At 35.2% G+C, this 13,633-nt stretch overlaps 1 protein-coding gene across 3 annotated transcripts in view; it reads right to left on the bottom strand.

Moving 5' to 3' along the window:
* The window catches only part of ARHGEF38 (Rho guanine nucleotide exchange factor 38), a 124,155-nt gene that overhangs the window by 90,184 nt on the left and 20,338 nt on the right, over positions 1 to 13,633 (bottom strand). The window lies entirely within an intron of this gene.

Here is a 13,633-nt window from a genome sequence, read left to right as displayed (position 1 = left end):
TAAAATAATATACACTTGTGATATCTATCTAGATAGGTTATATATAGAGATAGAAATAGCTATAGCTATAGATAGATATGGATACAGATCAAGAAAGAGAGATGTAGATACAGTAGGGGTTTAAGTGCACAGCTTTGGGAGCCAGATTGCCTGGGTTCAAACTCCACCACTACCATTTATTAGATCTATTACCTCAGACAAGTTACTTAGCTCTTCCTATATCAATTTTCTCATATGTAAGTTAAGGATAACGTTATGTTAGTAAAGCCTTATAAAGTGATTTTGAAGATTAAATTAGTTAATGTCTGTAAAACACTTGTAACAGTGCCTGGCATTATAGTGGATATCTTGTAAATGTTTTATTATTATTAGATGCAATCCCTATTTATTAATTACAATGTGATAATTACTGTATTATTGATTGTATTCTAGTTTAGTGTATAGCCTTCTCAAAATATCTCCATGCACATACAAATACATGTATTTACAGAAGTTTAGTTTTTTGTTTGTTTTATTTTTTAACAACAACAAGCTCATATACATATTTTTCTGCAACTTGCTTTTGCAACTATAACAGTATATAGTAGCGATCTTTTTTTGTAACATCAGCATAATTGTGTCAGACACTGCTGTTGCCTGCTCAATATCTATTCTCCCATTTGTTTTTCATGAACTGAACCATAAATAGATAAAAATATTTAATTATTGGACAATTTTTAAATCAAGAGTGGGAAAAGGGAACATACTTAGGAAATATATCCAGATAAAGGATCCGAAAAGGAAACACACTAAGTAAAAATAATGCTCCAAATAAAGAGACATCAATAAAATGATTTGTCTCAGCCTTGGTGGTGATCAATAGAAAAAAAAATAGCATCCCTCAACAATTCAAGGACACTAACTGGCTCTCATATGGATATGAGATCTGAAATTATGGAATGCTTAACAAATAAATACTAAGGGCTTACTATGAGCCCAAAATCATCTTAGGCTCTGGGGATACGGCAATTAAAAAAAATCATAAAACAAATTCCTTTCCTCATGGAACTTAACTTCTAGTTGGGGAAGAAGAACACAAATAATTTAAACAAGTTATTTAGTATACTAAAAGGTGACAAGTGGTATAGACAAAAATAATGCTATGAAAGCTGCTAGGAAGAGCTTAAAAAACGTGCAATTTTAAGTAAGATGGCAGGAAAAGCCTGAAATTGAGTTGACAGGTGAGAGAGTCGTGCAGCTACCTGGGGGAGGTGGTTTTTAGCAGATGAATTGGTCAGTGGAAAACCTTAAGGTGAGGATGTGCATGGCCTGTTTAAGGATCAGGAAGCAGACCAATGCGTGGCCAGGTAGGAGAACATTGGGGACTGGATAAGCAATTCGGTGGACAGGACAGCTTGGGAGAGATTGTGGAGAATTGTAAGTATTTTAAACATTTAAACATTTTTGTGATACTGCAGAAAAGCTAAAGACATTAATGAACTTTAGATGTTTTAAAATTAAGGATATATGTTAAAATTTCAAGGCCAACCATTAAAATAATAAAATAGCATGTAAATTTCAAAACCAGTAGAGGAAAGAAAGCAATTCAACAGAAGAAAGGCGAAAACCGAAAGAGAAAAACAAGTACAAGACAGTCAATCCAAATCTATACGTAATCATAATAACTCAAATGACCATATTATCAAACTGTATTCAAAAAACAACTATATGCCATTTACAGTAGAGAACGTAAGCACACAGGAAGATGAAAGTAAAAAATATATATACTGAGCAAATACTAATTAAAGGAAGTGTGGGATATAGCTATTTTATACAGATAAAATAGACTTTAAGGCCAAAATAAAAGCAGGCACTATCTAGTGATAACGTGTTCCATTCATTAGGAAGATATGAAAATTCTAATTCTGTATGTACTGAATAACATGCTTTCAAAACGAGAAGCAAAAAGTGAAAAAGCTGAAGGTAGAATTTGACAAATCAGCCTTAATAGTGATATTTTAAACGTAACTCTCAGTAACTAATAGACTGTTAGGATAGAAAATATTTACTCAGGCCGGGCGCGGTGGCTCAAGCCTGTAATCCCAGCACTTTCTGAGGCCGAGACGGGCAGATCACGAGGTCAGGAGATCAAGACAATCCTGGCTAACTCGGTGAAACCCCGTCTCTACTAAAAAAAATACAAAAAACTAGCTGGGCGTGTTGGCGGGCGCCTGTAGTCCCAGCTACTCAGGAGGCTGAGGCAAGAGAATGGCGTAAACCCGGGAGGCGGAGCTTGCAGTGAGCTGAGATTCGACCACTGCACTCCAGCCTGGGCGACAGAGCGAGACTCCGTCTCAAAAAAAAAAAAAAAAGAAAATCTTTACTCCTACAATATAACTGATGGGTCACAGAAGAAATGACTAAAGTAAATAGAAGATATCTGTTATAAGGATAAGAAAAATATTACAAATTAAAACGTGGAATTTAGGTAAAGCACTGCTTACAGAAAATTTATAGACTTAAAAGAAAAGCAGCAAGAGTGAAAATGATTTGACTCTTAACTAAATAAGTAAAAAAAAAAAAAAATACAAATACAATAAGCCAAAAGAAAATAGAATAAAGGAAATTAAGAACAAAGCTTAATGAAATTGAATAGAAATTCAAGTCAGGCTTCAACTGTTCCTCGCAGCTACATTGCAAGGAATACGATTTTTTTTTTTTTTTTTTTGAGACGGTGTCTAGCTCTGTCACCCAGGCTGGAGTGCAGTGGTATGATTTTGGCTCACTGTAACCTCCGCCTCCTGGGTTCAAGTGATTCTCCCGCCTCAGCCTCCTGAGTAGCTGGGATTACAGGTGCCCGCTACCACATCCAGCTAATTTTTTGTATTTTTAGTAGAGACAGGGTTTCACTGGGTTGGCCAGGCTGGTCTCGAACTCCTGACCTCATGATCTACCCACCTCGGCCTCAAGCGTGAGCCACCACGGCCAGCCATAGGAATACAAGATTTTAAAAAATCATAAAACACACCATAATTATATCCACAAAGTCTTGAGATACTGAAATTATTAGAGATATAAAAAGGGTATTCAATAGGTCTAAAAAACAAGTAACGGTTTGAAATTGTGAGCAAGAAACAAGAGACTATAAAAATGATCAAGTGGATTTTAAAAGATAATACAGAATCTTAAAATAAAAGCTCATAATAATTAAAACTTAATTATTTTGTTGAATCAATAAATGACTAAGTTGAATAAAGAGTTGAGTTGTATAATGAACTAAATAGTAAATTATACAAAGTTAAAGGGATTAATGAACAAGCCAAGAACATTTTACAGAGTGCAATAGACACGTAAAATATGTGAGAGAGGTTAGGAGATGTTGAGGATTGAATAAGAAGGTACAACTAATGTTTACTTGGAGATCTAGAGGGTATAATAGAGAATGTAAGGAAGAGCATTATTTGAAGTGCTAAAAGCTGGGAGCTTTTCAGAATTTTTGAAAAATGCTAATCCTGAGTTCATTCCAAGATGGCCAACTACATGCAAGCAGGAGGAACATATCCCACCAAGTGACCAAAACACTGGGAAGACTGGTGCGCTCCTAGTAAATCTTCAAAGAAAAGGCATTGAGAGGGGACAGAAGGAAGCCACAGATGCTGGTTCAAGGCACAGAAAGCTGGGAATCCTGCATGGGGCTACAGTGCACCGGGACTTTTCTTGGCCCCCAACTACTCCTGCAGGAGGGGTGAGTTAAACAGGCAAGGAGTACTTCAAATAATGCTTCTTCCTTACAGTCTCTATTATACCCTCTAGACCTCTACAGAACTCTCCACCAAAAAACAACAGAATAGGTCAGACTTGGTGGCTCATGCCTGTAATCTCAGCAGTTTGGGATGCCAAGGTTGGTGGATCATTTGAGGTCAGGAGTTTGAGACCAGCCTGACCAACATGGTGAAACCCCACCTCTACTAAAAACACAAAAACTAGCCGGGCGTGGTGGTGGTCAACTGTAGTCCCAGCTACTCGGGAGGCTGAGGCAGGAGAATTGCTTGAACCAGCGAAGTGGAGGTTGTAGTGAACTGAAATAATGCCACTGCACTCCAGCCTGGGCAACAGAGTAAGACTCTGTCTCAAAAGACAAAGAAACAAACAGAAAAAACAGAATATACATTCTTCTCATTGCCACATGGCACATACTCTGAAATCAACCACACAATCAGACATATAATTATGCTCAGCACATGCACAAAAACCCCTGAAAATTATACCAACCACTCCCTCAGACCATAGTACAATATAATTAGAATTAAAGAGTAAGAAAATTGCCCAGAATCACACAATTACATGGAAATGAAACAACCTGTTCATTAATTACTTTTGGGTAAATAATGAAATTAAGGGAGAAATCAAGGAGTTCATTGAAACCTATGGAAACAAAGACACAACATACCAGAATCTCTGGGACACAGCTAAGGCAGTGTTAAGAGGGAAATATATAGCACTAAATGCCCACATCGAAAAGTTAGAAATATCTCAGTTTAACAACTTAACATCACAAATAAAAGAACTAAAGAAGGAAGAGCAAACCAATCTCAAAGCTAGCAGATGACACAAACTAATCAAAATCAAAGCTGAATAGAAGAAGATCAAGACATGAAAACCATTCAAAAGATCACTGAATCCAAGATCTGGTTTTTTTGAAAAAATTATTAAGATATATTGCTAGCTAGACTAATAAAGAAGAAAAGAGAAAAGATCCAAATGAACACAACTGGCAATGACAAAAGAAGTAATACCACTGACCTCACAGAAATACAATCATCAGAAACTATTCTGAACACACTATGCACACAAACTAGAAAATCTAGAAGAAATGGATAAATTCCTGGACATATACACCCTCCCAAAACTGAACCAGGAAAAATTCAATTTCTGAACAGACCAATAATGAGCTCCAAAACTGAATAAGTAGTAAATAGCTTACCAACAAAAAGAAGCTCAGTACCAGAGGGATTCACAGCCAAATTCAACCACAGGTATGAATAAAAGTTGATATCATTCCTACTGAAGCTGTTCCAAAAAATTGAGGAGGAGGAACTCCTCCCTAACTCCTTCTATGAGGCCAGCATCATCCTGATACCAAAGACTGGCAGAGACACAACAAATAAAGAAAACTTCAGGCCAATATCGTTGGCAAACATCGATGCAAAAATCCTCAACAGAATATTGGCAAACCACATCTAGCAGCATATCGAAAAGCTAATTCATCACAATCAAGTAAGCTTCATCCCTGGGATGCAAGGTTGGTTCAACATATGCAAATCAGTAATTATGATTCATCTCATAAACAGAACTAAAGACAAAAACTACATGATCATCTCAACAGATGCAGAAAAGGCTTTTGATACAGTTCAATATCCTTTGATGTTAAAAACTCTCAATGAACTAGGTATTGACGGAACATATCTTAAACTAATAAGAGCCATCTATGACAAACTCACAGCCAACAACATGCTAAATAGGCAAAAGCTGAAAGCATTCCCCTTAAAAACTGGTACAAGACAAGAATGCCCGCTCTCACCACTCTTACTCAACATAGTATTGGAAATACTGGCCAGAACAATCAGGCAACAGAAAGAAAGAAAGAGGACCAAAATAGTCAAAGTATTCCTGTTTGCAGATGACATGACTCTGTATCTAGGAAACCCCATAATCTTGGCCCAAATACTCCTTCAGCTGATGAACAAATTCAGCAAAGTTTCAGGATACAAAATCAACAAACCAAAAAACCCCACTAACATTCCTATACACCAAGAACAGCCAGGCTTGATATGCACCAAAATAGAACTTCTTGACAGCATGAAATCCACAGGGCCTATAAAACAGTAACACAATGAGAAAAACTGAAAGTATCTAGGTAACAATGACATGATAAATGAAACTGCACCTCACATCTCAATATTAATGTTAAATGTAAATGGCTAAATGCTCCACTTAAAATATACAGACTGGCATAATGGATACAAAAATCACAAACCAAATATAAACTGTCTTCAAGAGACTTACCTAAAATGTAAAGATCAACATAAATTCATGGTAAAAAAGTGGAAAAAGATATTCTATACAAATGGAAACCAAAGCGAACAGGAATTGTTATTCTTAGATCACGCAGTCTTTAAAGCAACAACAGAAAAAGACAAAAAGGTCATTTTATAATGATAAAAGGATAATTTCAACAGGAAGATATAATTCTAAATTCACATTCTTATAGAAGATAAAATTCTAAATTCAAATTATATCATAGATATAATTCTAAAATCATAAGATATAATCATAAATTCATATGAAAATGCGAGCTCCTCACATTTTCATAAAACAATTACTACTAGACCTAAGACAGCAACACAATAATAGTGGGAAAATTCAATACTCCACTGACAGTACTACACAGATCATCAAGACAGAAAGTCAACAAAGAAAAAACAGACTTAACTTATATTCTAGAACAAATGGACATAACAGGTATTATAGAACATTCTACCCAAGAACTGCAGAATATACATTCTTCTCATCAGCACATGGAACAGCCTCCAAGACAGACCGTACGATAGGTCACAAAACAAGTCTCAATAAATTTTGAGAAATCAAAATAATATCAATTATCTTTCAGACCACAGTGGAATAAAACTAGAAATTAACTCCACAAGGAACCCTCATAGCTATACAAATACACGGAAATTAAATGATCTGCTCCTGAATGATTTTGAGGTTAATGATGAAATCAAGATAGAAATTTAAATAGTCTTTGAAATAAATGATAATAATGGCACAAGTTATCAAAACCCTGGGATACTGCAAATGGAATGCTAAAAGGAAAGTTTATAGTGCTGAATGCCCACATTAAAAAGTCTAAAAGATCACAAATTGGCATTCTAATGTTACAGTCTAAGGAACTAGGGAAAAAAATAACAAATTAAATCCAAAGCTAGCAGAAGAAGAGGAATAACAAAGATCGGAGCAGAACCAAAAGAAATTAAAAAAACAAACAAACAAAAAATACAAAAGATCAATGAAACAAAAAGCCAGTTCTTTGAAAAGATAAACAAAATTGATAGACCATTAGCAAGATTAACCAAGAAGAGAGGAGATTCAAATAAGCTCAATTAGAAATGAAATTGAGACATTACAACTGACACCACAGGGGAAAAAAAAAAAAAATCATTTGAGATTACTATGAACATTTCTAGGCACACAAACTAGAAAACCTATAGGAAATGGATAAATTCCTAGAAACATACAACCCTCTTAGATAAAGTCAGGAAGAAAAAGAAACCCTGATTAGACCAATAATAAGCAGCGAGATGGGAGAAGTAACAAGAAATTTGCCAACAACAACAGCAACAACAACAAAAAACCAGGACCAGATGGATTCACAGCTGAATTCTATCAGACGTTCAAAGAAAAATTGGCATCAATCCTACTGAAACCATTACAAAAGATAGAGGAAGAGGGAATCTTACCTAAATCATTCTATGAAGCCAGCATCACACTGATACAAAAACCAGGAAAGGATACAACAAAAAAAGAAAACTACAGACCAATGTTTCTTTTGAACATAGATGCAAAATTCTCAATAAAATACTAGCTAGCTGAATCTCATAGATGCAAAATTCTCAATAAAATACTAGCTAGCTGAATCTAACAGCAAATCAAAAAGATAATACACCACGATCAAGTATGTTTCATCCCCAGGTTACCGAGATGGTTAAACATACACGAGTCAATATATGTGATACATCACATAAACAGAATTAAAAACACAAATCATATGATCATCTCAATAGATGCAGAAAAAAAGTGCTCAGTAAAATTCAGATCCCTTTATGATAAAAACCCTCAACAAACCCAACATCATATTGAAGGAAGAAAAGTTGAAAGAATTCCTCCTGTGAACTGGAAAAAGACAAGGATGCCCACTTTCACCATTCCTATTCAACATAGCACTGGAAGTCCTAGCCAGAGCAAACAGGTAAGAGAAGGAAATAAGGGGATCCATTTTGGAAAAGAGAAAGTCAAACTTCACTGCTCTCTGGTGACATGACTCTATACCTAGGAACCCAAAATTTTCCTTCAAAAGACTCTTAGATTTGATAAGCAAATTCAGTTAAGTACACACATCAGCAGTGCTGCTTGCCATACACCAACAATGAGCAAGCCGAGAATCAAATAAAGAACTCAATTCCTTTTACAACAGCTGCAAAAAAAAAAAAAAAAGAAAAAGAAAAAAAAAAAAAAAGAAAAAAAAGAAAGAAAGAAAAAAGAAAAAAAAAAAAAGAAAATTGAATAACTAGGAATATACTTAACCAAGGAGGTGAAAAATCTCTACAAGGAGAATTATAAAACACTGCTGAAATAAATAATGATGACACAAACAAATGGAAACACATTCCATGCTAATGGATTGGAAGAATCAATTCCGTGAAAATGATCATACTGCCCAAAGCAATCTACAGATTCAATGCAATTCCCATCAAAATACCAACATCATTTTTCACAGAAATAGCAAAAACAATCCTAAAATTCATATGGAACCAAAAAAACCCCCAAATAGCTCAAGCGATCTTAAACAAAAAGAAAAAATCTGGAGACATCATATTACTGGACTTTAAGTTACACTACAAGGCTGTAGTTACCAAAACAACATGGCACTCACAAAAGGAGGCAGATAGACTAAGGGAACAGAATAGAGAACCCAGAAATAAAGTCAAATGCTTATAAACAGTTGATTTTCAACAAAGCATACAAAAACGTCAATTGGGAAAAAGAAACCCTATTTAATAAATGATGCTGGGAAAACTAGATATCCACATGTAGAAGAATGAAACTAGATCCCTATCTCTCACCTTATACAAAAATAAACTCAAGATGGATCAAAGACTTAACCTAGGACTGAAAGCATACAAATTCTAGAAGATAACTTTGAAAAAACTCTTCTGGACATTGGCCTAGGCGAAGTATTTATGACTAAAACCCTAAAAACAATGGAAAAAAAGCAAAAATAAATAAATGAGACCTGATTAAACTTAAAAGATTCTGCACAGCAAAAGAAATAATCATCAGAATAAACAGACAATCCAGAGTGGAGAAAATATTTTTAAACTACGCCTCTGACAAAGGACTAATATCCAGAATCTACATGGAACTCAAACAAATTAAGGAAAAAACAACCCCATCAAAAAGTGGGCAAAGGACATAAATAGACGTTTCTCAAAACAAAATATGCAAATGGCCCACAAACATGAAAAAATGCTCAATATCGCTAATTGTTAGGAAATGCAAATTAAAACCACAATGGGATACCACCTTACTCCAGTAAGAATGGCTATTATCAAAAAGTCAAAAAATGATAGATGTTGATGTAGTTGCGATGAAAGGAGAATGCTTCTACTCTGCTGGTGGGAATGTAAATGAATACAACCTCTGTGAAAAATAGTATGGATATTCCTTAAAGAACTACAAGTAGATCTACCATTCGATCCAGCCATCCCACTACTGGATATCTACCCAAAGGAAAGAAGTCATTATATGAAAAAGATACACCTACATGTATGTTTTTTGCAGCACAATTCACAATTGCAAGGATATGAAGCCAATTTAAGTGCCCACTGACCAATGGGTGGATACAGAAAATAAGTTATATATATGCATGCTGTGGAATATAGCCATAAAAAGAATGAAATAATGTCTTTGCAGCAACCTGGATGCAGCTGGAGGTCATTATTCTATATGGAATACAAAACTACATATTGGGTACAACATACATTACTCAGGTGATAGGTGCACTAAAGTGTCAGAATTCACTACTACATAATCAATCTATGTAACCAAAAACGACTTGTACCCCAAAAGCTATTGAAATAAAAAAATTGTTTAAGCCAACAAACAAGGGATAGAAAGAAACTGCCTTAACATAATAAAAGCCGTATATAAAAAATTCACAGCAAACATAATACTCAATGGTGAAAGACTGAAGGCTTCTCTTCTAAGATCAGAAACAAGACAAGGATGCCTGCTCTTGCCACTACTTTTTCTTTATTTTTTTTTTGAGACGGAGTTTTGCCCTGTCACCCAGGTGGGAGTGCAATGGCACCATCTCAGCTCACTACAATCTCTGCCACATGGGATCAAGTGATTTTCCTGCCTCAGCCTCCAAGTAGCTGGGATTACAGGTGCCTACCACCATGCATGGCTAATTTTATTTTATTTTTTTTGTATCTTTAGTAGAAATGGGGTTTCACTATGTTGGTCAGGCTGGTCTTGAACTCCTGACCCTGGGATCCACCCACCTCGGCCTCCCAAAGTGCTAGGATTACAGGTGTGAGCCACTGCGCCCAGCCTTTGCCACTTCTTTTCAACATAGTACTGAAAATTCTAGCTGGAGCAATTAGGCAAGAAAAAGAGATAAAGGCATCCAAAGTGGAAAAAAAGAAGTAAAATTCTCTCTGTTCTAAAACTGTATGATCTCATGTGTGGAAAACTAAATGTTCACCCCAAAAATTGTTGGAACTAATAAATTCAGTAAAATAGCAAAATATAAAGTCAACACACAAAAATCAGTTGCATTTCTTCTATACAGTAGCAATGCACAATCTGAAAAAATATTAAGAAAGTGTATCCATTTCACAATAGCATCAAAAAGAATGAAATACTTATGAATTAACCTAATCAAAGAGGAGAAAGACTTGTACAATGAAAACTACAAAATATTATTAAAAGAAATTAAAGATATAAATAAATGAGAAGATATGTTCATGGATGGAAAGACTTAATATTGTTAAGATGTCAATACAACCCAAAGCGATTTACAGATTCAATGCAATCTTTATCAAAATTCCAAATATTTTTGCAGAAATTAAAAAAAAAAACCCATCCTAAACCTTATATGGCATCTCAAGGGACAACAAGAGGCCAAAACAATCTTGAAGAAGAAGAATAAAGCTGGAGGAACTCATACTTCCTGATTTCAAAACTTACTACAAAGTTACAGTAAATCAACACATTGTGGTACTGGCATAAATACAGACTAATGAAACAGAATAAAGAACCAGACATAAATCCTTGCATATATGGTCAAATGATATTTTACAAGGGTGACAAGACTATTTTATGGGGAAAAGACAATCTTTTCAACAAATGGTGCTGGGAAAATTGGATATTTGAATGCAAAAGAATAAAGTTAGACCCTTATCTAACACCATATACAAAATTAACTCAGAATGGATCAGAAATCTAAAAATATAAAACTCGTAAAGGAAAACATAGGGCAAAAATTTCATGATATTGAATTTGGCAGTAATTTCTTGGGTATGACAAAGGCTCAGGCAACAAAAGAAGAAACAGAAAAGTTGAACTTTCATTTCATTTAAAGTGAAAATTTTAAAGTTTGTGCATCAGAAGACACTATCAACAAAACAAAAGAGCAATTTACAGCATAGGAGAAAATAGTTGTATATCTGATAAGAGATTAATATCCAGAATGTAGAAAGTGCTCCAAAACTCAACAACAACAACAACAAAATAAACAACCTGAATAAAAAATGAGCAAAGCACTTGAACAGACTTTTCTCCAAAGAAAATATACAAAGGGCCCATCAGCATATGAAAAGATGCTCAGCATCACTAATCATAAGGGAAAAGCAGATCATAACTACAGTGAGATACCACTTTGCACCCATTAGGATGGCTAATATATTTTAGAAAATAAGCCAGAAGTGTTGCAAGGATGTGGAGAAACTAGAATTGGAATTCTCGAGCATTGTTGGTAGGATTGCATTATTCACAGTAGCTAAAACACAGAAGCAACCCAAGTATCCCTTAATGGATAAATAGATGTGCAAAATGTGGAATATTCAGAAAATGGAATATTATTCAATGTTAAAAAGAAAGGGAATTATGACATATGTTATAACCTGGATGAACCTTGAGGACATTATGGCAAGCAAAATAAGCCAGGCACAAAGGGCAAATACATAAGATCCCACCTGTATAAGGTACTTAGAATAATCGAAATCATAGAAATGGAAAGTGGAGATGGTTGCCCAGGGCTGAGGATGGGAGAGAAGAGACAGTTATTGTTTAATAGTTAGAGAGTTTCACTTTTACGAGATGAAAAGAGTGCTGGAGGTGGTGGTGAGGGCTGCAGAACACTATGAATGCATTTAATGCCACGGAACTGTACACTTTAAAGTGGCTAAAATGGTAAATGTTGTTATGTGCATTTTACGACAAATGAAAAATTAGGGGGAAAATGAACCTAATGAGACTATGAAACAAATGCAAATAGAATAAACATAGCAAGGCTTCCTGGGCATACTAAAATATTTTTCCAAAATTTTAACAGTTATAGTAGTAATTGGAAAAAAAGAAAAGTTTCAATGTCAGAAGAAGTCATGTTTTAAAATTCATAATGGTTTTGATTTCAATTTGGAGTGCAAGGCAGTTTAAACAAGACAGATCTTCTCTTCTTAAAAAAAAAGTATTCTGGGAGTTTTAAAAATCACATAGAAAGGTAGGTTTATAAAGAAGAGGAGTTGAAGTATAAATAGAGTAAACAGCATAACTGAATACATCTTTGTTCCAAACATTATACTGGTGATGGAATGACCTTCATAGTTAATGATATCCTTCTATCTCACAGGCTGTTTGACTATATATCATGTGCAGCACACAGGACTAATGTACTTTCACCTGGCTTCTTTCTATCAGGCACCATATGTATGCTGCATAAAAATTTCCTGGCAAAAATGTTATTTCAAGGTAATGTGTACAATAAAAATGTTCCCTTGGTGTCACAACAATATTATTTCTCCTCTGACAGTATTGTTAGAATAGTATCTACATTGATGAATACTCATCTGCCAATTCGAATAGGAACATGTGTGGGTAAGAATAGTCATGCACTCCTTCTCACTATTATGAAATATAAAGACTGAAGTCACTTATTGGAGGAATTCAACGCAAAAGATCAAAAATCTTCCTAAAGAGGCATGAGCAGGCAGGGCACGGTGACTCATGCCTGTAATCCCAGCACTTTGGGAGGCCAAGGCAGGTGGATCACCTGAGGTCAGGAGTTTGAGACCAGTCTGGCCAACACAGTGAAATCCTGTCTCTACTAAAAATACAAAAAATTAACTGGGCATGGTGGTGGGTGCCTGTAATCCCAACTACTTGGGAGGCTGAGGCAGGAGAATCACTTGAACCCACAAGGCAGAGATTACAGTGAAACAAGATTGTGCCATTGCACTCCAGTCTGGGTGACAGAGCGAGACTCCATCTCAGAAAAAAAAAAAAAAAGGCATTAGTTCATTTTAGGACTGCAATTCTCATTTCAATAATTTTAATAACAAAATGTTCCTCCTATAGATGGATATATTATTTTTTCTCTGACTTTTTCATTGTAGTAAAATATACATGACATATAATGTACCATGTTAACTATATTTAAGTGTGCAGTTCAGAGGCGTTAAATGCATTCACATTGTTGGCCAACCCATTACCACCAAACATCTCCAGAATGTTTTCATCTTTCTAAACAAATTTTATACCTATTAAACAATACTCATGCATTTCTTCCTCCCTCCAGACCCTGGCAACC

Source organism: Chlorocebus sabaeus, chromosome 7, assembly GCF_047675955.1.
Source record: "Chlorocebus sabaeus isolate Y175 chromosome 7, mChlSab1.0.hap1, whole genome shotgun sequence".
NCBI classification, from domain to species: Eukaryota; Metazoa; Chordata; class Mammalia; order Primates; family Cercopithecidae; genus Chlorocebus; species Chlorocebus sabaeus.
This window is presented reverse-complemented; position numbering and strand designations above follow the sequence as displayed.